This window comes from Mustelus asterias, chromosome 11 (assembly GCF_964213995.1).
Source record: "Mustelus asterias chromosome 11, sMusAst1.hap1.1, whole genome shotgun sequence".
In the NCBI taxonomy this organism is placed as follows: Eukaryota; Metazoa; Chordata; class Chondrichthyes; order Carcharhiniformes; family Triakidae; genus Mustelus; species Mustelus asterias.
Genome location: NC_135811.1, coordinates 50784891 through 50811366, shown reverse-complemented (window position 1 = coordinate 50811366; position 26476 = coordinate 50784891). Strand labels below are relative to the sequence as shown.

At 40.8% G+C, this 26476-nt stretch overlaps 1 protein-coding gene across 13 annotated transcripts in view; it reads right to left on the bottom strand.

Annotated features, from left to right (window-relative positions):
* LOC144500532 (phosphatidylcholine:ceramide cholinephosphotransferase 1-like) overlaps window positions 1-26476 on the bottom strand; it is a 189251-nt gene that overhangs the window by 55345 nt on the left and 107430 nt on the right. For 9 of the 13 annotated variants that reach the window (XM_078223600.1, XM_078223594.1, XM_078223593.1 and 6 more), the window contains one exon: window positions 5301-5369. The exons of 2 other annotated variants lie outside the window; for them this stretch is intronic. The gene's annotated coding sequence lies outside the window, so the exon portion shown is untranslated. Of the gene's footprint in view, window positions 1-5300; window positions 5370-5481; window positions 5616-26476 lie in introns of those variants that run through there. 2 more of the 13 variants (XM_078223601.1, XM_078223599.1) reach the window with 1 other exon arrangement.

Below are 26476 nucleotides of genomic sequence, written 5' to 3'. Positions count from 1 at the left end.
GTTCTCAGCCCCCTACTATACTCCTTACACACCTCCGACTGTGAGGCCACATTCCCCATCAACTCGATTTTCAAGTTTGCTGATGACACCACCATAGTGAGTCGGATCTCAAACAATGATGAGACAGAGTACAGGAATGAGATAGAGAATCTGGCGAACTGGTGCAGCAACAATAATCTCTCCCTCAATGTCAACAAAACAAAGGAGATTGTCATAGACTTCAGGAAGCATAAAGGAGAACATGCCCCTGTCTACATCAATGGGGACAAAGTAGAAAGGGTCGGCAGCTTCAAGCTTTTAGGTGTCCAGGCCACCGACAACCTGTCCTGGTCCCCCCATGTCAACACTATAGTTAAGAAAGCCCACCAACGCCTCTATTTTCTCAGAAGACTAAGGAAATTTGGCATGTCAGCTACAACTCTCACCAACCTTTACAGATGCACCATAGAAAGTATTCTTTCTAGTTGTATCACAGCTTGGTGTGGCTCCTGCTCTGCCCAAGACTGCAAGGAACTACAAAAGGTCGTGAATGTAGCCCAATCCATCACGCAAACCAGCCTCCCATCCACCGACTGTCTATACTTCCCACTGCCCCAGCAAAGCAACCAGCATAATTAAGGACCCCACGCAGCCCGGACATTCTCTCTTCCACCTTCTTCCGTCGGGAAAAAGATACAAAAGTCTGAGGTCACGTACCAACCGACTCAAGAACAGCTTCTTCCCTGCTGCCGTCAGACTTTTGACTGGACCTACCTCGCACTAAGCTGATCTTTCTCTACACCCTAGCTATGACTGTAACACTACATTCTGCTTTGCCTCGTTTCCTTCTCTATGAACGGTATGCTTTGTCTGTATAGCACGCAAGAAACAATACTTTTCACTCTATATTAATACACGTGACAGTAATAAATCAAATCAAACTTTGATTACAAGTCTTTGTGGCAGTGTCAAAGTCTTCATACATATCAACAGCATTACCCTCATCATCACTCTGCTACCTCTTCTATAAATTTAAGCAAATTAAACATAATTTGCCCTTGACAAATTTGTGCTGGTTTTCCTTAATTAATTTGCATTTGCCCAAGTGGCCATCAACTTTGTCGCGAATTGAGAGGTAAAAATAAAGCCAAAGCCTTTTTCGTACAATTGGGAGTCAAAACATCTTGACAAATAATCCAATCCACCCATCACAGGCCAAAACAACAATGAGCTTGAAAATTATTCATAGTGAATCTATAGGATGTATTTAGTGGTCAGCAGATTATAGATCAAGGTCAACTGACAACCCAGTTAACAACCCTTGTGCTCGGAATTTGAACTTTGGATGACAAAGCTATTAAACTAGAGTATGGGGTTATTTGTCATGACTAATTAATGTGCTGTGTCAATGAACTTGCTGCTTAGAATTTGATTGTTCCTTTTGAGAGTGACTTTACATTGGCCACAGCAGAGTTTTTGGTTTGTAACCCTGCCAATAAGTGTCCTGGATAGTTCACTTAAGAGTCTAAACCCCCCTGTCCCCATCCCCCCTCAACTTTCTACATAAAATGAACTGCACTTCAACTGTGGAAAATAGATTGCAATAAAAGATTAATTTGGTTTGATGCACGTCACACACACACACACACAATGATGGTTTATTAACCTAGTCAAAAATCATACAGCCAACTGGATCCAGCGCGAAGAAAACCACAGGACCTATTGATTCCGTTTATTCAGGATGCAGCACTTAAACCCAATTCAAGTAGAATTCACACAGCTATAACCGTGGCTCTCACTAACGGGCATAGGAAGCCTCAGAACACTGATGGTGTCATAAATTCTATTTTGAGACAGAATCATGAATCTCATTCTACACCCTCGTCAAGTATCCAAAACGAGAAGCAGCTCATACCAGAGGAGAGATGCAGCTCACAGAAACGAGGTATTAAAATATACAACTTAATTATCCTTGGTAAATAATAAAATGGGATTTATTTCTGAGAAAAACTACAGTTGCAATGACATAAGAACATAAGAAATAGGAGCAGGAGTAGGCCATCTAGCCCCTCGAGCCTGCCCCGCCATTCAATAAGATCATGGCTCATCTGAAGTGGATCAGTTCCACTTACCCGCCTGATCCCCATAACCCCTAATTCCCTTACCGATCAGGAATCCATCTATCCATGATTTAAACATATTCAACGAGGTAGCCTCCACCACTTCAGTGGGCAGAGAAGTCCAGAGATTCACCACTCTCTGAGAGAAGAAGTTCCTCCTCAACTCTGTCCTGAACTGACCCCCCTTTATTTTGAGGCTGTGCCCTCTAGTTCTAGCTTCCTATCTAAGTGGAAAGAATCTCTCCATCTCTACCCTATCCAGCCCCTTCATTATCTTATAGGTCTCTATAAGGTCCCCCCTCAGCCTGCTAAATTCCAACGAATACAAACCCAATCTGCTCAGTCTCTCCTCATAATCAACACCCCTCATCTCTGGTATCAACCTGGTGAACCTTCTCTGCACTCCCTCCAAGGCCAATATATCCTTCCGCAAATAAGGGGACCAATACTGCACACAGTATTCCAGCTGCGGCCTCACAAATGCCCTGTACACATGCAGCAAGACATCTCTGCTTTTATATTCTATCCCCCTTGCGATATAGGCCAACATCCCATTTGCCTTCTTGATCACCTGCTGCACCTGCAGACTGGGTTTTTGCATCTCATGCACAAGGACCCCCAGGTCCCTCTGCACAGCAGCATGATGCAATTTCTTTCCATTTAGATAATAATCCAATTTGCTATTATTTCTTCCAAAGTGAATAACCTCGCATTTGTCAACGTTATACTCCATCTGCCAGATCCTCGCCCACTCACTCAGCCTGTCCAAATCTCTCTGCAGACCTTCTATGCCCTCCACACGATTCACTTTTCCACTTATCTTTGTGTCGTCTGCAAACATTGTTACCCTACACTCAGTCCCCTCCTCCAGATAGTCTATATAAATGGTAAATAGTTGAGGCCCCAGTACTGATCCCTGCGGCACGCCACTAGTTACCATCTGCCAACCAGAAAAGCACCCATTTATTCCAACTCTCTGCTTCCTGTCAGATAGCCAATCCCCAATCCACGCTATCACTCTACCCCCAACTCCGTGTGACCCAATCTTCTTCAGCAACCTTTTGTGAGGCACCTTATCAAACGCCTTTTGGAAATCCAAAAACACCACATCCACCGGTTCCCCTCCGTCAACTGCACTACTCACATCTTCATAAAAATCCAACAAGTTCGTCAAGCACGACTTTCCCCTCATGAATCCATGCTGCGTCTGCTTAATCGAACCATTCTTATCCAGATGGCCTGCTATTTCTTTAATGATGGATTCCAGCATTTTCCCAACTACAGACGTTAAGCTAACCGGCCTGTAGTTACCCGCCTTTTGTCTATTTCCTTTTTTAAACAGCGTCGTAACATTAGCCGTTTTCCAATCCGCCGGCACTACCCCAGAATCCAACGAATTTTGATAAATAACCACTAACGCATCCGCTAATACCTCTGACATTTCTTTCAGTACCCTGGGATGCATTCCATCCAGGCCCGGGGACTTGTCCACCTTCAGTCCCGTTAGTCTACCAAGCACTGCCTCCCTGGTGACGTTAATTGTATTGAGTACCTCTCCTCCTACCAACCCTCTATCGTTAATATTCGGTAAACTATTCGTCTTCCACCGTGAAGACCGACACAAAATACTTATTTAAAGTTTCAACCATTCCTTAATCCTATTAACCCTGCGCCAATTTGCACGTGGCTCAGGTAGTAATCCAGAGATTACCACCTTGTTGGTTCTGCTTTTTAATTTGTTCCCCAGCTCTTCGTACTCCCTCTGTAGATCCTTAGTTCCTGTTTTGTCTATGTCATTGGCACCTACATGGACCATGACAACTGGATTTTCACCCTCCCACTCCAGATTCCTCTGCAGCCCAGATGATACATCCTGGACCCGAGCACCAGGCAGGCAACACAACCTACGGTATTGCTTCTCCTGGTCACAGAGAACAGTGTCTATGCCCTTAACTACACTATCCCCAATTACTACTACATTTCTCTTTGATTTCTCCGTTGCAGCAGCACCCTGCACCCTGGTACTGTTGACAGTTTGCTCGTCCTTCTCGCAGTCATTTTTCCCATCTACACTGGTGGCAAGAATCTCAAATCTGTTACAAAGATTTAAGGGCTGAGGTTCTTGGGACTTTACCTCCCACAAACTACTTCCCTTCTTCCCCCCTCTGCCCGCCTTCTTCCCCCCACTGCCCGCCTCACCCGCAGCCACTCCCTGTTGTCCCTGACCCCCAGCTAAGTTAGTCAGTCTAAGGGGCGTGACTTTCTCTTTATACACATTATCCAGATAGCTCTCCCCTTCCCTGATAAGCCTCAGTGTCTGTAGCTCAGAGTCCAGTTCATCTATCTTGAGCTGGAGATCCTCCAGCATCCAGCACTTACTGCAGACATGGTCCCTGGGGTCCACCTTGGGGTCCACTTGCTCCCACATCATGCAGAAACAGCACATTACATATCCCTCCATACCAATTTACCTTGCGAGTTGGTGCAATTTAAAAGTGAAACCCTACCCTGCCTCTGCCTGTCCTCACCGAAGCCCTGTGAGCCAAAGCCAGTTCACATTCTACTCCCCACTCACTCTGTTGCCCACTCCCGACGCTGCCCGCTGTCGAGTGACTTTTATACTAAAAAAAACACAATCTCCCAGAATCCCCTGCGGCCTACTCCCACTTCCCTTAGTTTAAACCCTTGAAAAAATGACATGGAGAAGCAAGCTGAGTGAACAGATCACATGACAAGCAAAAGGTCAGACTGTGTGCAATGGAAATACAAGCGTACATTTTATTGGAAGACTATCACTTATACTTATGCTCCAAAAACAAAGAACACATTCAGGGTTTTTTGATGCTTGATTTAGCCCACTCAAAACCCATTCACTTCGTGATCTCTTAAGTTAAAATTATATCTTAGACCCAATAAAATAATCAATGATCAGTCAATGCATTATATTGGGCCAGCTCACTGGTTTCAGCTCTGAGGGGATATACCTATAATAGTATAGCTTATTTTAAATATACGAGACAAAAGTCAAAGCGATGGACGCATTAACCTGTTTATAGTCCAATTGGAAAGCAGCCAGAGTTCATAGCCAATGAAATATTCACTTTTGTTAACACAAAAGATGATCTTTTGGTCCTTGCAACATTAAAACACTGCACCAAAAAAAAAGAAAAAATAGTTTACAGAGAAAGTACTTCAACCTACCAACTTTGTATGTCTTTTTTCAAGCTTAACGTGAAGCCATGGTTGATTAAGGCTCAGGAGAGAGGGTTCCTGTAAAACAAGTTTTTCAAAATCATTTGTTATATAAACTGAACAGGCATTGAGCCAGACAGAATCTTTCATACAACAGCATTTGCAGATAATGGGAAAGTGACTAATATACCTACAAGTCTAAAAATTCCAGGGTGTAAAAATAGTTTCCTTTGCCTCTTATTCTTTTGCACTGGTACAACAAATACTACTCTTATTAGCCAACTTAAACTCTGCATTGTATGAAAAACAGAAATCTCTCTGGTGTCCTAGCAGAAAGGTTTATTTATTAACAAGGGTAGTTAATAGCAAACCAGTCTAGATTAGTATCCCTGTTGACTCTTAAGCAATAACCATGAACTGAAAAATTTAAAAACATAATTCACATATTTCCTGTACTTGGAGTATTTAAAAGCAGTTAAGATTTGGCTTATATTCCCATGACTATACTTCAATGACTGTCCTTTGGGACACCAATCTTGAAAAATGCAAAATATTTATTTCAACAAAAACAATTTATATTTTCACATCAAAGTCACACCACAACGTGTATTGGTCTTAAAAACAACGAAGTTCGGGAATGAGGAGAAATAGGGTCCTCTGACTGATCCCAAAAGGGCTATATTGTCAATTATCCAGTAATTCCTTTCTACATTAACTGCCTCTACAGCCTCCGTGGCAGACTACTGCCTGGAAAAACCATTGGCCTGCATTTCAAATGATTCCACTCTAGATCAGATGTGACACTGTTTCAGAATCATCTCTCCACAACAAGTCATCTTCCTCCATCTACTGAATTGGGTATGCCGCACTTTTTGAACGCTTTGATGTTGGCTTGTGTTAATAGCATTCCACGACTTGATGACAAAAATCACATGTGACAGCAGAGGGGCAGCAGGATTATGTCCACTCTTGAAATGGTTTCTTTCTCCATCAACGATCCATCTATTTCATTCAGCACAAACACAATCCTTGAATGGGTTGCTGAGAGACACACCCAAAAGGTTTAACTATAGCTCCGATAAAGCTGCAATTTGGATGTTGGAATGCAGATGCCTCTTGGTTCCATCAATTTTATATGATCTGAAGGCTACCCATTAAATAAGTTCCTTAACTTGTGTAGGTTATCAGGACACTTATTCCACACATCCATAACTTCTCTTCATCCTCATCCATCCAACCGTCATCATGGACATCCACAAAACCTCCTGCAGAGAACTTGATTTGTGACATGGTTGGAGATTTTGAATTAACATAGGTGTTTAAATTTGTTCCATTGGCCAAGCAGGTGAATGCCATTGTGAATCTTGTCTTCTCATGTCTTATAGTTTTCACCAGAACTGTTTATGAACACTTCCACTTCATTTGCTGGACATAGGAAAATTAATGGGCGTTTCATCCACATTGCTGGTGTGATATAATAGTACTTGTGTTTTTGCCACTGTCTGATGAATAACTGGGAACCGGCAATTATAGGTCTCTTGATAGAGTGATCTTGTTCGTCTCCTACATCACTTAAGACAATTTTGTTCTATAAAGCAAGTACACCAACTTGAAGTTGCTCTGAAAACTTTGCTGGACTCACTTTAAGTGCATGCACTGTACTTCTGGTGACAATATAACCATTCTGATAATTTGAGGACCCATTCCAATATATGTTGCTCAAAATCAGGCCAGTGGCTGGTCTCTCTCCTCATGGCAAACTTGGTCTTGGGCATCTTCTTCTGGGTGGATTCCTTCTTCCATTTTCACACCAGTTTTTCACTAACACCAAATTCCCAAAAAGTTTGGCATCGAGCCTCAAGAATTAGGGCAGATGAAAAAAGCTTGGTTGTAAAAGGTGGACTTCCAAGAAATTTCGTAAAGGTGGAAAGGGAGATAGAATTTTTATTTAAGGAACGAATTCCAGTGCTTAGGTGCTCAGTGTGTGAAAAATAGAGGGATGCAAATATCAGAGGGTCATGAGGCAGAACATTCGAGGTAGGAAGAGTCAGGGCCACAAAGGGATTTGAAAAGTCTGAGAATTTTTAAAAGCAAGGAATTACTTACGATGCATTTCAGCAAGCACAGGAGTGTTAGGTGAACAAGACATGGTGACAGTTAGAACACAAGGTCATCCAAACGTCTGCTGCCCAGTTTTATGAGAGCCCAGCCAGAGAAGTGCAAAAGGCTGGAGGTAACCAAATCACGGATGAAGGTTTCTGTAGCAGAGGAAGGCAGGTCACAGACAAGAGTTGGATGCCATTAGAGAGTTTGAATTAGGCAGTCTTGTTGATGGTGCGGTCGTGGTCAGAAGTCCCCAATGAATTGATGGTCTAATTAACTTCTCAAAATACTGCTGCACAACTCACTTGGTCTACCCACAGGTGTCCACAGAAACTTCCTTATTTAGCTTATACTTTTCACTGGTTCACATGAAATGTAACTAACCATTCATTAATCCATCTCCCTTTATTAGTCAGTCTCTTCCTCATTGATCATCTTTGTCCTGTCCTAATTGGTGTCACCTGCAGCATGAAATTTGGTTTCCCCTGAGCTACAATTGACCACAAGCAGCAATATCCCTAGCATAGGATGCTGTGACAACCCACGAGTGGCTATTTGGATCGTTGATGCAATTTATTTCAATTCAACCTTGTTTTAATTTGTCTAGCTAGCTTTCAATCCAAAAAAGAGTGTTTTCAATTCCCCATCTACCTTTAAATTAAAAATTTGAAGCACAATATCAAGAATCTTACTAAAACCAAAATACTACATCCACAGGATGCCAAAAACCAAAGGTTCCTCCAGAGAACATGCCACAAACCCATGATAATTTCCCCTTATCTTAATATATTTATCCAGCAACAAAGCCATTACTGGTTTTAGAGGTCACTTCCTTAAATACCCAATATTAAGTACATTTTAGCTGTTGCCTAGTCCACCCTCAACTTTCTCAGTCCTGGGACTATTTTTTCACTAAACTTCTTCCACTTCCCCGCCCCAACTCCCTTGCCACCCTCCCCAACAAACTGTTCCATGTAATAATCCACAAATCATAGTTTCACTCCCATGGCCTCCTTCAGTTATTTGTCAATTGACCTTTATGTAAATTGAAGTCATCGCTTTACTCTTTGTTCAATAACTCATCCTAATCTGATCTACAGAAGAAACCAGAAGTTGCCTGTGTCCCAACTCATCAAATGGCTGGATTGAGGAGTTGGGTTTCAGGTATGTTTTCACATGCCACTCAACTGGGCAGCACGGTAGCACAGTGGTTAGTACTGCTGCTTCACAGCTCCAGGGACTGGGTTCGATTCCCAGCTTGGGTCATTGTCTGTGTGGAGTTTGCACATTCTCGTGTCTGCGTGGGTTTCCTCCGAGTGCTCCGGTTTCCTCCCACAGTCCAAAGATGTGCAGGTTAGGTTGATTGGCTATGCTAAAATTGCCCCTTAGTGTCCTGAGATGCGGAGGTTAGAGGGGTTAGCGGGTAAATATGTAGGGATATGGAGGTAGGGCCTGGGTGGGATTGTGGTCAGTGCAGACTCGATGGGCCAAATGGCCTCTTTCTGCACTGTAGGGTTTCTATGATTCTATAACTCAAATCTACATGGGTGGAGGATAAAATCCCAATACCCTAATTTCCTGTATAGTCACAAATTATTGGTCCAATACTTTCCTGAAGTATCAATGTCTGCCTGTGAATTGCCACCTACGCACTCACTGCTCCGTACCAAAACTCATATGTTCACCACCATCATCACTATTTCTGCTCATTAACTTCTCTTTAGTTTGGTATCCCCCTTCTTTTGTAGTTTAAATAACATAACTATTAACCCTCTCTCGTAGAACCAATTCTACAATTACTACTTTCAAAGTCTTGCACGTTAAGCAAAACTCAGCTCAAACTCAGCCTTTTTCTTGGGTCATTGTGAGCCACTTGTGCTGACTTATTTCCTCCTTTCAATGATAATGATTTTTAAAAGCAATGTGCAGAGGATTATAAGCTGTTAATAACTTGTCTTATTTCCTTAAAGAATCAGTGTGTTAAGATCAAATGTATATCTCATTTAATTTGCAGCATTTTTTTCTCTGATGTGAAAGGAAGAGTTTGTTCCATTATAGATTTTTGCATTCTGCATAATTTACATGAAGTACTGTATTTATATTAAAGGATAAAACTGTGTTCAGGATATTTGTTGTATATCTGAAGTATGAAGTCGTTATGAGAACTCCCTTAGTTTTGCTCACAGGTGGATTAGAAGGTAGGGAGCATGAGGCTTCATAAAAAAACCCAAAAAACACAGCTGAGTGCTTATGTAGTGGTTTAAATGATAAAAGAATGAACATTTCTTTTATTTTTCTGCCCTTTATACCGTTACAATTTCACCTCCAGTCTTAGCAGATTCAGGATACTGTAATACCACAGCAGCAGAACTAAAAACTGCCTGTGTGTGATGAAGTCTTCATTCATACACACAGGTTTATCCACAGGATTGAGAATCCACTTGTTCTCGACTATCCAACTGTCACAACGAGAAATGTTTTTTTCTTGGCATAACTCCCAGGTAGCACAGTGAACACTCTGCCCATGATCCATTCCACTTGGTGTAGGGTTAATGTAAGCCTACTTGTGACACTAATAAATAAACTTTTGCACAGTTTATAGAGCTAATCCAATCATAAATTCAGTTAAATTTGAAATATTTGAAATCAGACTTAAAGCGGCAAAATTCTCTTTGCTGGGTCAAAATAAAAACAAACAGGACGGCACGGTGGTTATCACTGCTGCCTCACAGTGCCAAGAACCTGGGTTCAATTCCCGACTCGGGTCAGTCTGTATGGAGTTTGCATATTCTCCTCATGTCTGTGTGGGTTCCCTTCCACTGTCCAAAGATGTGAGAGTTAGGTTGATTGGCTATGCTAAGTTGCCACTTAGTGCCAACTGGACCAGCAGGGTAAATGTTTGATGCTACGGAGATAAGGGCTGGGTGGGATTGTGGTCGGTGCAGACTTGATAGGCCGAATGGCCTCCTTCTGCACTGTAGGGATTCTATGAACAGTAATCGGTTAACCAGCAGTATACCCAGGATTCTATCCGGAGACATCCATGTACACAATTTCAGGGATCTAGTAAGAATTCAAAGTGGAAATACTTAAGCATTCTGAATAGGAAAGATTTTAAAATGGGACAATTTGAGCAATATCCAATTTAAGAGAGAATAAAGTCAATGTTAATCAATGTGGAGAAACGGATTACACAATCACGGAATTTTTATAGCACAAGAGACTGCCATTTGGCCCATCATATTTGGACGAACTGTCCAAAAGAACACTCGCGTAGTGCCATTCTCTGCTTTCTCCCCGTACACTGCACAGTCTTCCTTTTCAGATAACAGTCAAATCCATTTTGAATGCTTCAACTGAATGCTTGAACCTGTCTCCACCATGCTCTCAGACAGTGCATTCAAGACCTTGATCACTTGCTACGTTATAAAGGTTTTCTTATGTCGCTTTTGCTTAGAGAATGCCCCCCCCCCTTCATTCTCTGTCTATAAAATAATGAGGGGTACAGATCAGGTAGATAGTCAATATCTTTTCCCAAAGGTAGGGGAGTGTAAAACTAGACGGCATAGGTTTAAGGTGAGAGGGGAGAGATACAAAAGTGTCCAGAAAGGCAATTTTTTCACAGAGGATGGTGAGTGTCTGGAACAAGCTGCCAGAGGTAGTAGTAGAGGTGGGTACAATTTTGTCTTTTAAAAAGCATTTAGACAGTTACATGGATAAGATGAGTATAGAGGGATATGGGCCAAATGTGGGCAATTGGGATTAGCTTAGGGGTTTAAAAAAAGGGCGGCATGGACAAGTTGGGCCGAAGGGCCTGTTTCCATGCTGTAAACCTCTGACTCTATGATTCTCAATTCCTTCATGAGTGGGAACAGTTTCTCCCTATCTGCACTCTCGATACTTCTATCACATCTCTTCTCAACCTCCTTTACTGTAAGGAAAACAGTCCCTTCTCCAGTCTGTCTTTACAACTGAAGTTCCTCATCCTCAGAACCATCTTGTGAATCTTTTTTCCAGCCTTTTCAATGCCTTCACATCCTTCCTAAAGTGCGACATCCAAAACTTGATGCAATGCTTCAGCTGAGGTCAGACTAGTGTCTCACACAAGTTCAATATATCCTCCTTGCTCTTGTACTGCATGCTCCTATTAATAAAGCCTAGATCCCTTAACATATTCTGTCACCTTCAACTACTTATGCACAAATTGCCACACTGCTCCTGCAATCCCCTCTGGAATCGCATCCATGTTGTTCCCATCTAAATGAATCACTTCACATTTCTCCAGATTGAACTTCACCAGTCACCTGTCCGCTCATTCCACCAACCTATGTCCTTTTGAAGTTCTATACTATTCTCCTCACAGATCATAAAGACTCAAGTTTTGTATCATCTGCAGATTTTGAAGTTTTGGGTCATTAATAGGAGTCAGTAAATCAAGGGTCCCAACGATGTCCTCCAAGGAACCGCACTACAAACTTTCCTCTGACCTGAAAAACATGCATTAACCACTAGGCCTCGTCTGGAAAACTGTCTAGTTCTGGGTGCCATACTTGAAACAAGATATGAAGGCATTAGAGACAGGACTGAGGAGATCCACAAGAATGATTCCAAGGATAAACAATTGTTGATATCAGATTGGAGGGGTTGGGTCTGTTTTCCTTTGAGAAAAGGAGGCTGAGAGGAGGCTTGATAGAAGTATTCAGGATCTTGAGAGATTTGGACAGGATAAAGAGTGAGAAACTGTTCCCTCCCAAGAGACCGTCAAGAACAAGAGGGCATGGATTCAAAATAATAGGCAAAAAGAATAGAAGCGATATGAGGAAAAATGCTTTCACCCAGAGAGCGGTCAGATTCTGGAACAAACTTCCCGAGACAGTAGTAGAGGCAATTTCAATTGAAGTATTCAAGTGGGAATTGGATTGCTATCTGAAAAGAGTGAATGTGCAAGGTTACAGGGATAAGGCAAGTGAGTGGAATTAGGTAGAATGTTCTTTCAGAGAACCAGGACAGACTTGATTGGCCTCCTTCTGCACTGCAAAGATTTTGATAGTCTGTGGCCTGCCACTCAGCCAATCGCATGTTGCTATTGCCTCTTTTATTCCATGATCTAGAACTTTGCTCAAGTCTGTTATATGGCACTGTATCAAATGCCTTTTAGAAGTCCATGGGCACCAAATTAACAGCATTTCTCTCACTAACCCTCTGTTACCCCTTCAAAAAAAAAACCCCAGCAACTTAAACACAAATTTCCCTTAAGAAATCTATATTGGCTTTTCTTAACTAACTCGCATTGTCCACGTGACTAATAACTTTGTCCAAAATTATTGTTTTTTGAAGCTTCCCCACTACCAAAGTTAAGCTGACTTGCCCGTAGTTGCTGGGCTTTTCTTTACACCCTTCTTTAAACAAAGGTGCAATGTTTGCAATTCTCTTGTCCTTGGACACTAGCCCCGAGTATAAGCTAGACTGAAAAATTACAGCCAATGCTTCCACCATTTCCACTCTCCATTCCCTCAGTATCCTTGGATGCATCTCATCTGGCCTCATCAACTTTTAAGTATAGACAACCTACCCAATACATCCTTTTGTTCAATTTTAATCCCTTCAAGTATCTGAATTACCTCCATTTTTGCCACAGCCTGGGTAACATTTTCTTTCCTAATAAAGACAGACGCAAAATATTCATTGAATACCTCAGCTCTGCCCTTTGCCTCCAGATGCAAGTCCCCTTTTTGGTCTCTAATCAGTCCTAATTCTGCTTTTATCACCTTTTTAACCATTTATATGCCTATTGAAGGCTTTGGGACTCTATTTTATGTTGGTGGCCAGTCTTTTTTCATGCTCACTCCTTGCTTCTCTTATTTCCTTTCTCACTTCCCCTTTGAAGTTTCTATATTCAGCCAGGTTCTCTATTGTACTTTCTACTTGACATCTGTCATAAGCATTTTGCTTCTATTTTATCTTAACCAAAATCTCTTATCACTCAGGAAGCTCTGGATTTGCTTGCCCTACTTTTCCATTTCTCAGAAATAGTGGTATACCTGACTGTGCCAAACTCCTCTTTCTTTGAAGTGAGTCCGTTGTTGAACTACTGGTTTCCCTGCTAATCTTTGACTCCAATTTATTCGGCCCCAATCCATTCTTACTCCCACTGAAGTTGGCTTGAACAAAACAGCAACATTTACTACTAATTACATGGAAATATGCATGAAATATCTGGCTAGTAAAATATATAATCAGTGCAGAGGAAAGTTGCAATTTTCTAACACAGAACCTCCATGTATATAATATTGCATTTCAGTATATGCCTAGCACCAAAAAGTTATTTTGAATTATCATTGTTCCAACATTTCTTCTCTGAAGAGGGTAGAGAATCCGTGGAATTCTTTAGCTGTACAGGCTGGGTTCTTAAGTATGTTCAAGGCTGCGATAGACAAATTATCAGTAAGGAAATCAAGGGTTATGGGGCTGAGATGGGAAAGTAGAGTTGAGGATTATCACCATCAGATCAGTCACATTGAATGGCAGATGGGCTGAATAGCCTACTTCTACTCCTACATCTAATGGGCTAATGGAGTATACGTTTTAGCTGTTTCTAAGGTGGTAAGACTGATATTCACTGAGTAAAACTGTATAGTTAAGATTAACAGTCATCAACGTATTTTCAGACAATATCTGGAAGCAAAATAAAGGATTGCTGGACAGGCAAAGGTGACACCAGATTCTACACTGCCAAGCTACAGAGACAGTCCAAGGAAATTAAATTAATTCTCAGTGGAGGAAAAAGGGAAAAAACCTTTTTTAAAAATATGCAAAACAGCAAAAAGTTAACATGGATGCTCACACAAGTACAAATAAAGAGCACTGACAGACGCAAGTTAATCATAAACTAGATAACTAACACGGCAAATAGCAACTTGCTGGAACATTAAAAAACAATTTCCAGTCCAGAGAAAAGGATGATAGTTTGATACAGAAAATAGTCACTTTTAGTTTTAGAATACAACGATAGAACAATTAAACAGGCTTGAATGGTCTTCTTTACCTATTCAAATTTTCTTTCAACTCACTTTTGTGCCCTCACTCCTACAAGGTCAGCCCTTTTATAACACACTAAATTTTCTGCACTAAAATAGGTGTGTTCAATACTGAACACTTCTCCCACTCAAAGTAAAATCTGAAGTACAAGATAATGTCATTCTGAGGTTATGATTGTCGTAAAATCCGATGGTAGTGAACGGTTATTAGGTTTATGTACTGCACCTGATGTAAAAGTCAATAGCATGACTTTTGGCCTAAAATAAATGTAATTTCTTAGCTGGTGTAAAGGGTCAACCCTAGTTTTTGAACGATCAAATCATGTTGTGATTAATTACAACAGTTTGAAGGCAGACACCACCCTTTGGATTTTCCCTCTGCCAATTCTTGCAGCAATCGCCCAGCCAGTCGACAAGACTACAGTATACCACTAGATCTTTCACCATGCCTTGGAGGAATAACAAGTACGTAGCTCAATTTAAAATGAAAGTCACAGCAATTGTCAAGACAACTCATAATCAGGAGAAAGAGTTTAACAATTCTGAGAAAGTAAAGATTGGAGAAAGATATTAGAAAAGATGCCAAAGAATGAAAGCTCCAGAGGAAGGCCAATCAAGTGGCCTCACCTGGAGAAACAAGTAGTAAAATGGTTAACAAGAATCAACAAAAGGGTCATAATATCACCCGCAGAGCCATCCAACAATATACCTTCAGAGAAGTGAAGACAGATGATATTCCAGATTCAAGGACAGTCCATGTGGTGCACAGATTCAGGTAAAGGTACAATTGAGTTCTCCGTCAGGAAACAAAAATTTCACAGCATCTACCACCCTGAACTCAATGCTAAAATCAAATACCACCACTTTTGTCATTTGACATCAAGAGAAGAATGGGTATTAATTGGCCTGCGTTGGAAATCTGGATGAAACACTGATGAACTTCAACACAGTAAGAGTTTTAACAACACCAGGTTAAAGTCTAACAGGTTTATTTGGTAGCAAACACCATTAGCTTTCGGAGCGCTGCTCCTTTGTCAGGTGGAGTGGAAATGTGCTTTCAAACAGTGCACAGAGACACAGAAATCAAGTTACAGAATACGGATTAGAATGCGAATCCCTACAGCCAGCCAGATCTTAAAGATACAGACAATGTGGGTGGAGGGAGCATGAAGCACAGGTTAAAGAGATGTGTATTGTCTCCAGACAGAACAGTCTGCAAGTCCAGGAGGCAAGCTGTGGGGGTTACTGATAATGTGACATAAATCCAACATCCCGGTTTAGGCCGTCCTCATGAAGGATTTCAACATGAATTGTTAGAGCTCATGTGTTATGGTATTTCTCTATATTATAATAGATGAAATGCTTGTAATGTCATAACACTAGTAATGGAAAATAATATGAATGAAATGTATATAATTGTTAAAAATGTTAGAAAATTCATTTGAATTATTTAGCTTTTTAAAAACATTTTATTCTATTGAGGGTCTTGCTTTGGACCTAAACCAAGCACGTACGTTAACCTCATCGGAAGAATTACCCATGTAGAGGTCAAGCCTTTGGTCTAAAAGAACAGGTCTCAAACATGAGAACATATATGTTATTTCCTCTGGTGGTAGAACACTGAGCACACAAAGTCAAAGCCAAAGTATCTCGCAAATAAAATGAGGCATTTCTCCTTTCCCCCACACAAAAGGGTAGAAAAAAACCTGGCATTCTCCTACCTGTCATCCTAAAAAAGGTAGATGAATGAGTAATTTGTGGATCTGGTTGAATGGTAGAACAGACATGAGTTGCTGAAAAGCCTGCTTGTGTAATCGATACAAAAAGGCTTTTTTATGCATTATAATTCTATTTCCACTATTAGATTTTGAATTTAATGGAATTAGCAACCAGAGATCACAAAATATTTTGAGTTATCAGTTCGCCTTGCCCCTTTTCAATAAACCATTCGAGACAATATTCACTCTTCAACAAGATGCCACTAAAAAACAGATTAATTGGTCATTCATTTTGTTGCTCCAGAAACGTTGTTGCTCCAAATTTGGCTGTTGCGTCTGCTTCCAAAAACCTGTAGGGTGCTTTGGGATGTCCTGAAGATGGGAAAGGCTGTTTGGAAATACAAGACCTCCCTTTCGAGATAAAAAGCTACTTATAAAATGGATATATAGATTACTGAGAGAGACAAGAGATGAAATTGCTGGGCCTCTAAGGGAAATCTTTGTTTCTTCATTGGGCACGGATGAGGTCCCAGAGGATAGCAAATGTGGTCCCGTTATTTAAGAAGGGTAGCAAGGATAACCCGGGTAATTATAGGCCAGTGAGCTTGACGTCCGTGGTAGGGAAATTGTTGGAGAAGATTCTTAGGGATAGGATCTATGCACTTTTAGAACTGAATAGTCTCATTAGCGATAGACAACATGGTTTTTTTACGAGGGAGGTCATGCCTCTCAAATTTGGTTGAGTTTTTTGAGGAGGTGACAAAAATGATTGACGAGGGAAGGGCCGTGGATGTCATCTACATGGATTTTAGTAAAGCATTTGACAAGGTCCCTCATGGCAGGCTGGTGCAAAAAGGTTAAATCTCACGGGATCAAAGGTGAACTAGCTAGATGGGTACAGAACTGGCTTGGCCATAGAAGACAGAGGGTAGCAGTGGAGGGGTCTTTTCTGATTGGAGGTCTGTGACTGTAGAATCTCATTAGCTGTTCTGTCTGGAGACAATACACATTTCTTTAACCTGTGTTTAATGTTCCCTCCACCCACATTGTCTGTACCTTTAAGACCTGGCTGGCTGTAGGATTCGCATTCTAAATCAATATTCTGCAACTTGATTTTGTCTGTTTGCACTGTTTGAGAGCACATTTCCACTCCATCTGACGAAGGAGCAGTGCTCCGAAAGCTTATGATATTTGCTACCAAATAAACCTGTTGGACTTTAACCTGGTGTTGTGAGACTTCTTACCGTGTTCACCCCAGTCCAACGCCGGCATCTCCACATCATGACTAATGGTGTTCCGCAGGGCTCTGTACTGGGACCTCTGCTGTTTGTGATATATATAAAGGATTGGCAAGATGTAGCAGCTGGTCTGATTAGTAAGTTTGCGGACGACACAAAGATTGCTGGAGTTGCGGATAGTGATGAACATTATCAGAGAATACAGCAGGATATAGATAGCCTGGAACATTGGGTGGAAAAGTGGCAGATGGAATTTAATCCAGATAAATGCGAAGTGATGCATTTTGGTAGATCTAATGCAGGGGGAGCTATACAATAAATGACAGAACCATCAGGAGTATAGACACACAGAGGGATCTGGGTGTGCAAGTCCACAGATCCTTAAAGGTGGCAGCACAGGTGGAAAAGGTGGTGAAGGCAGCATATGGCATGCTTGCCTTTATTGGACAGGGCACAGAGTATAAAAGTTGGCATATGATGTTGCAGTTATATAGAATGTTGGTTAGGCCACATTTGAAATACTGCGTCCAGTTCTGGTCGCCACACTACCAGAAGGACGTGGAGGCTTTGGAGAGAGTGCAGAAAAGGTTTACCAGGATGTTGCCTGGTATGGAGGGTATTAGCTATGAGGTGAGATTGAGTAAACTAGGGTTGTTCTCCCTGGACAGAGGTTGAGGGGCGACCTAATAGAAGTTTATAAAATTATGAAGGGCATAGATAGGGTGAACAGTTGGAAGCTTTTTCCCAGGTCAAAAATGACAAACACAAGGGGTCACAAGTTCAAAGCAAGGGGGGGGCAAGGTTCAATACAGATATGCGAGGGATGTATTTTGCACAGAGGGTGGTGGGGGCCTGGAATGCACTACCAAGCAAGGTGGTTGAGGCAGACACGCTAGGATCATTTAAGACTTATCTAGATAGCTACATGAACAGACTGGGAATAGAGGGATACAAACGGATGGTCTAGTTAGGAACAGATAATCGGTGCAGGCTTGGAGGGCCGAAAAGCCTGTTCCTGTGCTGTATTGTTCTTTGATATATAAATGCTCCCACTTTTGGATGAGCAAATTCTTCTTCCAACTACGTAGTGGAAATACTGAAGCCACTGCCTCGGTTCCCTGCCACAAACTCCATCCCTTGGTTATAGTTTCAATTACTTAAACTGTACAAGTCCACTCACAACTTTAGCATCCTGCTTGACTGAATGAGTTTTCGAGTACATAACTGCACCAAGACTACCAACTTCCAGCTCCATAACATTGCTCAACTCCTAAAAGTGCCTTAGTTATTCCAGATTTGACTACTCTAACACCCTCCTGTCCAGCCTCCCCCATTCTGCCCTCCATAAGTTTAAGCTCATTCAAAACTATGCTGCCAAACTGTGCCAACTTTCACCAATTCCTTTTCACACATCACCCTTTTGCTCTATGTACTGAGTGCCGGTCATATCCCTCAATGGTTTTGCCCCTAATCGCTGTAATCTCCTCCAGCTGCAAAACATTCCGAGTTATCTGCACTCTTGTAATTCTGGCCTCTTGAGCATCCCCATTTTAATTGCTCCACCAGTGTCACCCTTTCCCAGCAATTTCTCCTTGATGACAAAACTCTCAGGCATCTCTAGTTACTACCCCACCGTGTCTTTAAAAGTCTCCTAGTCATATCTTTATCTGACCATGCAGGCGACTTTAAAATTTGCTATCCTTTTTTCCAATGTGAAATTTATTGGGACATAGGTTAAGAAATGCATCCACATCTCTAATTTAGACTGGAATTGCTGCATATCCAAAGAGAAAAGTACTTCTGAAATAAAATTTTAAATGTGTTCAAAATATTAAAACCACAATGAACGTAGATACTACGCCCTGCTGCAGCAATTTGCTTACTATTTGTAGAACCAAATACAATTACAACATCAGTCACAGGTTTTGTAGCTGGTTCCAGCTGCACAATTAGATAGAGCACCATCCATCCTTTGGAGAACATGCACAAGTATTGTAGTATTCTCACTTCCTCTCCTTTCAGATTGATGATAATCAAGTACATGCTTCTTGGAAGTGAAGCCAAAAATATCTTTCAAGTTCAGGAGTGAACCCTCTATGTGGATTTATCAATTATGATTGAAGAATGGACAAAGATTATTAGGCCCAGTCATCTTATTTCATCTGGAATCTACTTAACTGTTGAATATGTACTTCATTCTATATTGCCCCTTTGTTTCACTAACAAGTTTGTGTCCTTCCATACTCCTACCAGTCAGAAACTTGCCCTGCTTCACTATTCAAAAGACCAGGGGGTTTCACATATGTCACTATCAATAGCAGCCTCCTGCACATTGACATCACATTGCCAGATTGGTTAATACATTCGTCTATCTTACTGGCAGCCCTAAATCAATTTACACTACATGACTGGGAGTTATGGGGTTTTTTTTACATTCATAGGTGGTACTGGCTAGGCCAGCATTTATTGCCCATCCCTAATTGCTCTCCAGAAGGTGAACTGCCTTCTTGAATCACTGTAGTCCACGTGATGTAGGTACACCAACAATGCTGCTCGGGAGGGAACTAATAAATCCATGAAAGAAGAGGGTTCACTTGGAAGATGTCTAATTATAAATCCCAAGGATGTTTTTCCTTGTCCTTTGCACAAGTCAATCCAAGGTGATATCTGTGCAGAAGCAGATTCATGCGATGCGCAATTAAAATTTAGACAAAAGGAAAATTTATGCTTTTATTAAGGCTGCATAAAACACCCAACATGTTCCAATCCATCAAGCAATGAGTTTGCAAAATCAGAAATAAAATGATTTGAAACTAAATAATTTAGAAAAACAATACCTGGTTGTATCAGATTACAAAAAAATTAGTGCAATTGGCTTTATATTTAATTAAGTTATAAATTACTCCTACTCATCCAAAAGAAGTCCCCCAAATGTTATTGGGATTTTTTTTTGAGAAAATCGGTGGGTTTAACACAGGAAAGCAGAACACTTCAGATGTTGGAAATCCGAAATAGAAACAAATGCTGGAAACCCTCAGGTCAGACAACATCTGAAGAAGAAAGGTCATCAACTCGAAATATTAACTCTTGTTTCACTCTCCACAGATGTTGCCTGACCTGCTGTGTATCCCAGGATTGACACTGGGCTCCTTAAATACTCAGGCAATTTAAAAGAAAATCAGTAAAGAAAATGGTTCTGATTCTGGCTACTGCTAAAACTCACCATAAGTAGTAAGGAGCTAAAATCTGGAGCCATGCTGAACAACAGCCCATAATTACACATCCAGAGGACACTACCTTAATAGGGCTTACCATCAAGCTATCACTTATTACACATTAAAAAAAAACACACACTAACGACCCTACATTTACTATTGTAACTCCAGCTACTTACCTATCATTATTATGAGGGGATCTATGTGCAGTCATACTTTATGAAATAATGGCTCGACGGGAAACTAAATTCAGCCTTTGATTAATTACTTCAATCTTTTAGTCTGCAGGGGTTGACGGTGGTGAATGACAGAATGCTGCTGTCCTTACCCCATGCCCAAATCAAAATGATCTGCTGCACTACAAAGAATGTAGCCCTCACAGTAGTGCTTAGAAATGATCAATGCCTGCTTGAATACAAATCCAAATTGCAGTCTCGTATCCTGCCAAAACTCAGCTCCACAGACATGTGTGCATGTTATTGAACTCAAAAACGCATTTACAACTTTGTGTGCTCACGTCACGTGAAATGCATGTGGGACCAACAGCTGATCTCAGAATCTTTTTCCTCCTAACATTCAAGTACAAAATGTGTTTTCGGAAAAAAACCTCACCACCCAAAATGATCCAGGAATTTAGCAGCAGACGTGAGTGAAAAACAACGTTAATGATGCCTAATTAAATAAAACAACCCAAACAGGCTAGGGCATCGATTGCAACTTACAGAAAGAACTTGTGTTTAAAATCACTGCTCAATGTGTCCACAAGGTTATTTATGGCCAATGGCTTATGTTTGAAGTAATTACTGTTGTTATACAGGCAAATGCAGCAGCCAATTTGGACAAAGCAAGAAAAATAACCGGTATTTATACAGCTCCTTTCTAAAACCATAAGACCATAAGACATCGGAGCAGAATTAGGCCACTCGGCCCATCGAATCTGCTCCGCCATTCAATCATGGCTGATATTTTTCTCATCCCCATTCTCCTGCCCTTTCCCCATAACCCTGATCCCCTTATTAATCATGAACCTATCTATCTCTGTCTTAAAGTGTCCCCCATGTGTTTGCATTCATGGGGTTGGAGACTCTGAGTCTCCCTGCAGTGCATCTGTACAAACCAGGCTCTCACGATTCTGATACAGAGTCAGGACGACACTGGTGTGGGTGGAAACCTTGTCTCTCCTGTTTAGTAACACGGCTGGCACTGACCCAGCCAGCCATGAGTTGCAAAGGAGAATCTATTTCAGCCCCAGCTACCAAATCCCTGCCTATGGAAAAAAGGCAGCAACCTGTTAAAGGGCCAACTGTATCTCAGATGTCCTCAAATACCTTACAGCCAATGTATTACTTCTGAAGTTAAGTTGCTGTTGTAATGCAGGGAAGCACAGTGAACAGGGAAATAAATGATCAATTAGACTGGTTTTGTTCTGTCGGTTTTGGGTATAAATATTGCCACGACAGTGAGAGTACTCCCTTGTTTTTCTACAAGATGATTATTTAGGCCCAACCAGAAGGCCAAACAGGACCTCAGTTTAATATTGTCTCCAAAAAAAATAGGAACCCCCAACACCACAACACCTTCACTACTGAACTGAAATGTCAGTCCAAATTATAAATTTAATCAACTCTGGCTCAGAGATGACAGTGCTTCTAACTGTATTGAGGCATAGATCTTTGAAGAATTGATAGAATAAGGGGAATAGGATTAGTGTTATTAGGGTAAGAACAGTGAATATAAAAGTGAAGAGGGGGTGGGTAATCTGCACAAGATATTTGTTACACTACAGTTTGAGTACTACATATGTTCATTATAGTGAGCTATAATATTAGGTTCAAAAACATGCCTCACTCTCACAATCAGAAAAACACTCTATACAAGTGTAACATTTCATCCAATTCCCACGCCAGCTTCTTCCCCCACACCACCCTATATAACCTCTCTGATGCACAAAATTTGGAATGAAAGCTTGGTCTTTATTCACTCCCTAAAATTAAATGCATGTTATTCCTTAAAGCTCTAAGCCTTTTACTAAGAATAAGATGCAATCGCTCTTAATTTGAAGAGTTAAACACCAATTAAGCATTTTTGCTGTAATTTACATTGTGCAACTTGGATCATTTTATTACTAATTTAAAGCTTTTAGCACAAAATAGACTTTGAATTAGCAAGTATACATTGCAATGGCTGAATACAGTGTATGTACAGTTGAAAACAAAATTTCAGCAATCTTTTGGAGTAACTTTTCAGATTATAAAGCTTAATTGCTATAAAAGGTTTTCCAGTAACTTACACGGAACAGTACACCCAAATGTTCCAGAATAAGTGTGCTGGGTTTTACTGTTAATCCTCATAATATGAAGGCATTATCCACCGAGTTACTGGATCTACAAGATTTTTACACCTCAATGCACTTGATGGGCAGATTTCAATTCAGCAAGTCAGCTAAAGCAAAAATAATCCAAATTAGGCAAACAAGACACTGCAAAACAAAGAGAAGGTTCATTACCAATATAATGCTTTTATTACAGTAGTCTGCTGACCAGTGTAGCATTGTTTAATAGTCTACAATTTGAGCCAATAATTATGCTCATTTCTAGCCACAGGGTGTAGAGCAAGAATTTCTCCACATACCAGAACTATAGAGATAGGTGGAAACAACAACTTGTGTCTACATAGTACTATTACGAAAGGAAAAACAGCCCAAAGCATGGGAGGAGTATAATTAAATAAAATTGGACATTGAGCCACCAGTCAGGATAAATTAGGACTGGTGACCAAAAGACTGGCGGTGAAAGAAGTAGCTATTCAGGAGTGTCTTAAAGGAGAAGAGAGAGATTGAGAAGCAGCAAGCAAAGAGATTTAGGAAGTGAACCCATAAACAGCCAACTAAGTGCAGCAGCCAATGGTGGAACGATTCAAATCGGGAACATGCAAGAGACCAGAAGTGGAAAAACAAAGATCTCAGAGGGTTGGAGGGTGCTACCAAGGGACGGAGGGATGAAGCTAGGGATCAATCCAAAAACAAGTATGAGAATTTAAAAAGGGAGGCTTTGCCAGACCAGGAGCCAAAGTAAGTAAATGAGCACAGTACTTGATGGGAGTTGGACAGCATAGTTTCGAATGAGGTCAAATTTAATGAGGGTACAAAGGAGGCCGATCAGGACAACATTGGAATAGTAGGGTCTGGAGTTAAAAAAATGTGGACGAAGACAGACATAAATCTGATGGCAAGTTAAAAAAAACAAAAAAAAATTGTCACTTAGAATATGAGCAACTTTTGGAATGCAGAATTTGTGCAAGATTGAGGATGGGAGGTCACTGGAATAAAATATTATTTGTCACAAGTAGGCTTATATTAACATTGCAATGAAGTGACTGTGAAAATCCCCCAGTCGCTACACTCTGGCTCCTATTCGGTACACTGAGGGAGAATTTAGCATGGTCAATGCACCTAACCAGCACGTCTTTTGGACTGTGGGAGGAAACCGAAGCACCTGGAGGAAACCCACACAGACACGGGGAGACATACAGACTCCGCAGTGACCCAAGCCAGGAATCGAACCCGGGTCCCTGGCGCCGAGAAGCAGCAATGCTAACCACTGTGCCACCGTGCCATCCCATCTAGTTTATAGGTAGCAAAAAGCACAGACAAATGTTTCAATAGCAGAAGCACTAAGGTATGGGTGCAGTGGACAACATCAGTGTAATGGACAGAGCAAAACCCGGTCTAAAAAATTAGGATAATATTGGAATTCATAAATCAGTCCAGCAAGCAACAGAGCTCAGCTCTCAAAAAGCAGGGGTTATCGACCGAGGGATAACAAAGCATCGGAATAAAGATGGTGGAAAGAATCAAGGAGCAAATTCAGAGCAGTAGACGTTCGATCGGGAACAGTAGAAATAACATTCAGAAGCAAATGAAGCTGATGAATCCAGAAAAACTATAACCAACATAACCACACTTTTGTTTATAAAGCATGTTTAACATGACAGACATTTCAAGAACTTTAAGGAAAACAGAAAAAAGTACGGAGAAATTAGAATGTTTTAAAAAGGCACAAGAGTCAGAGATGTTTCAGAAGAGAATTCCTGAGTATGACCAAAACATTGGAAATCCCTCAACAAATGTTACTGGAAACAAAGGAAGATGTGCTGGAATCACAACAACAGATTATGGGCATGGGATACAAGATACAGGGGAAAACACTGCAGAGGTAGAATGGGGTTAAGACTATGGAGAGATTTAAAAACAGATTTGAAAATTTAATGCATCTGTTGATGGGGTGCCACTAGAGGTCAGCAAGAACAGGGATGTTGGACAAACAGAAAAAAAAGTGGCAGAAAGCTGATTGCCATTTTTTAGTTTTATACATCATTAGCAAGTGTAACTCAACTAAACTTGAAAAGATATGAATGCATCACCCATACACAAAAGAATACAGAAACATGCACAAATTTGCATTTTTGTCACGGTAGCCATTATAATAATGTTATTCTCAAGTAAATACAGCATAATAATGGCCTGGAAACAAGTACTATGGAAGGATTTAACTGAACATTTGGCTGAATTGCTGCCAGACATTTGACATCCTTCGTATTCTGCCATTTTATGTTAATGATCATCTATTTTGTGCAGTAAACAGACAGCAGGAAGAGATCGATGCAAGGAAAATGAGAACAGAAATGTACATCACTATGGGATAACATACATATATAGCTTTTATATGATGGTCGCTTTTTTGAGAGAAGGGAAAGATTGAAGATTAAAAGCATTTTTTAAATAATTAACATTTGATCTCAGGGTATGGGTAACACTAGTAAGACACAAACATTTACTACCTACCCCAAATGCCTTCAAGGCATTGTTCTACTAAAAAAGTAGTAGCAAGCCTTTACTTTGTCTTCATGATAGGGGGAGGCAGTGGAATAGTGGTATTGTCATGGGACTAGTAATCCAGAGACCCAGGGTACTTGCACCACAGCAAATGATGGATTTGAACTTAATAAAAATCTGGAATATAATGGATGGCCATGACATCATTGTTGACTGTCATTAAAAAAAATCCCATCTGGTACACTATGTCCTTTAGGGAAGGAAATCTGCCATCTCACCTGATTTGGCCCATATGTGATTTTAGACCCAGAGCAATGTGGTTGACTCTTAACTGCCCTTTGCAATGGTCGAGTATGTCACTCAGTTCGAGGGCTACTGGGGATGGGCAATAAATGTTGGTCTTGCCAGTGACGTTTGTACAACTGAATATCCCCACAGAACTTGGCTTCTTGGGTGGAAAGTTTACTTTTTTCTCATCACTTCCAGCTCTCAGAAAAGGACAATCAAACAAAATTGCCACACTTCCTTGTGGTCTCTAGATGAGTAATACTGAAACTAATGCCTTTGGACATTTCTTGCAACACAAGAAAACAAAGCCTATGAGGCCACGATAGTGGGTTATAAGAAAATGCAAGTTAAATGAGTTTCAGGAATCAAGACTGGATAACTTAATACCTCTTCAAAAAGAGAATATTTAGTTGGAATAAAAATTAACTGTTGCAGCTGAAAATTTCAGCCTCTAACAAATGAGAATCATCCAAACACAATCAGTTTCTTCACTGGTACAATTCATAACTCATGTAGATCTTGACTACAAAATCCTCTACTGAAGTTAGCACAGGTCACTGACGCTATTCCAAAACACACATTTTTACTATCACTATTGAAGTTGAAATATTTTTTTCTATTATGCAAGGAATCCCAAGAACACAATTTGAAAGCTGGTTTTGGTGCACAACCACGACAACACATACAATGGTCTCAGATTTCAACCATGTTCCCAATCTCATGCCATAACGTCTATGGGCATCTGTCAATTA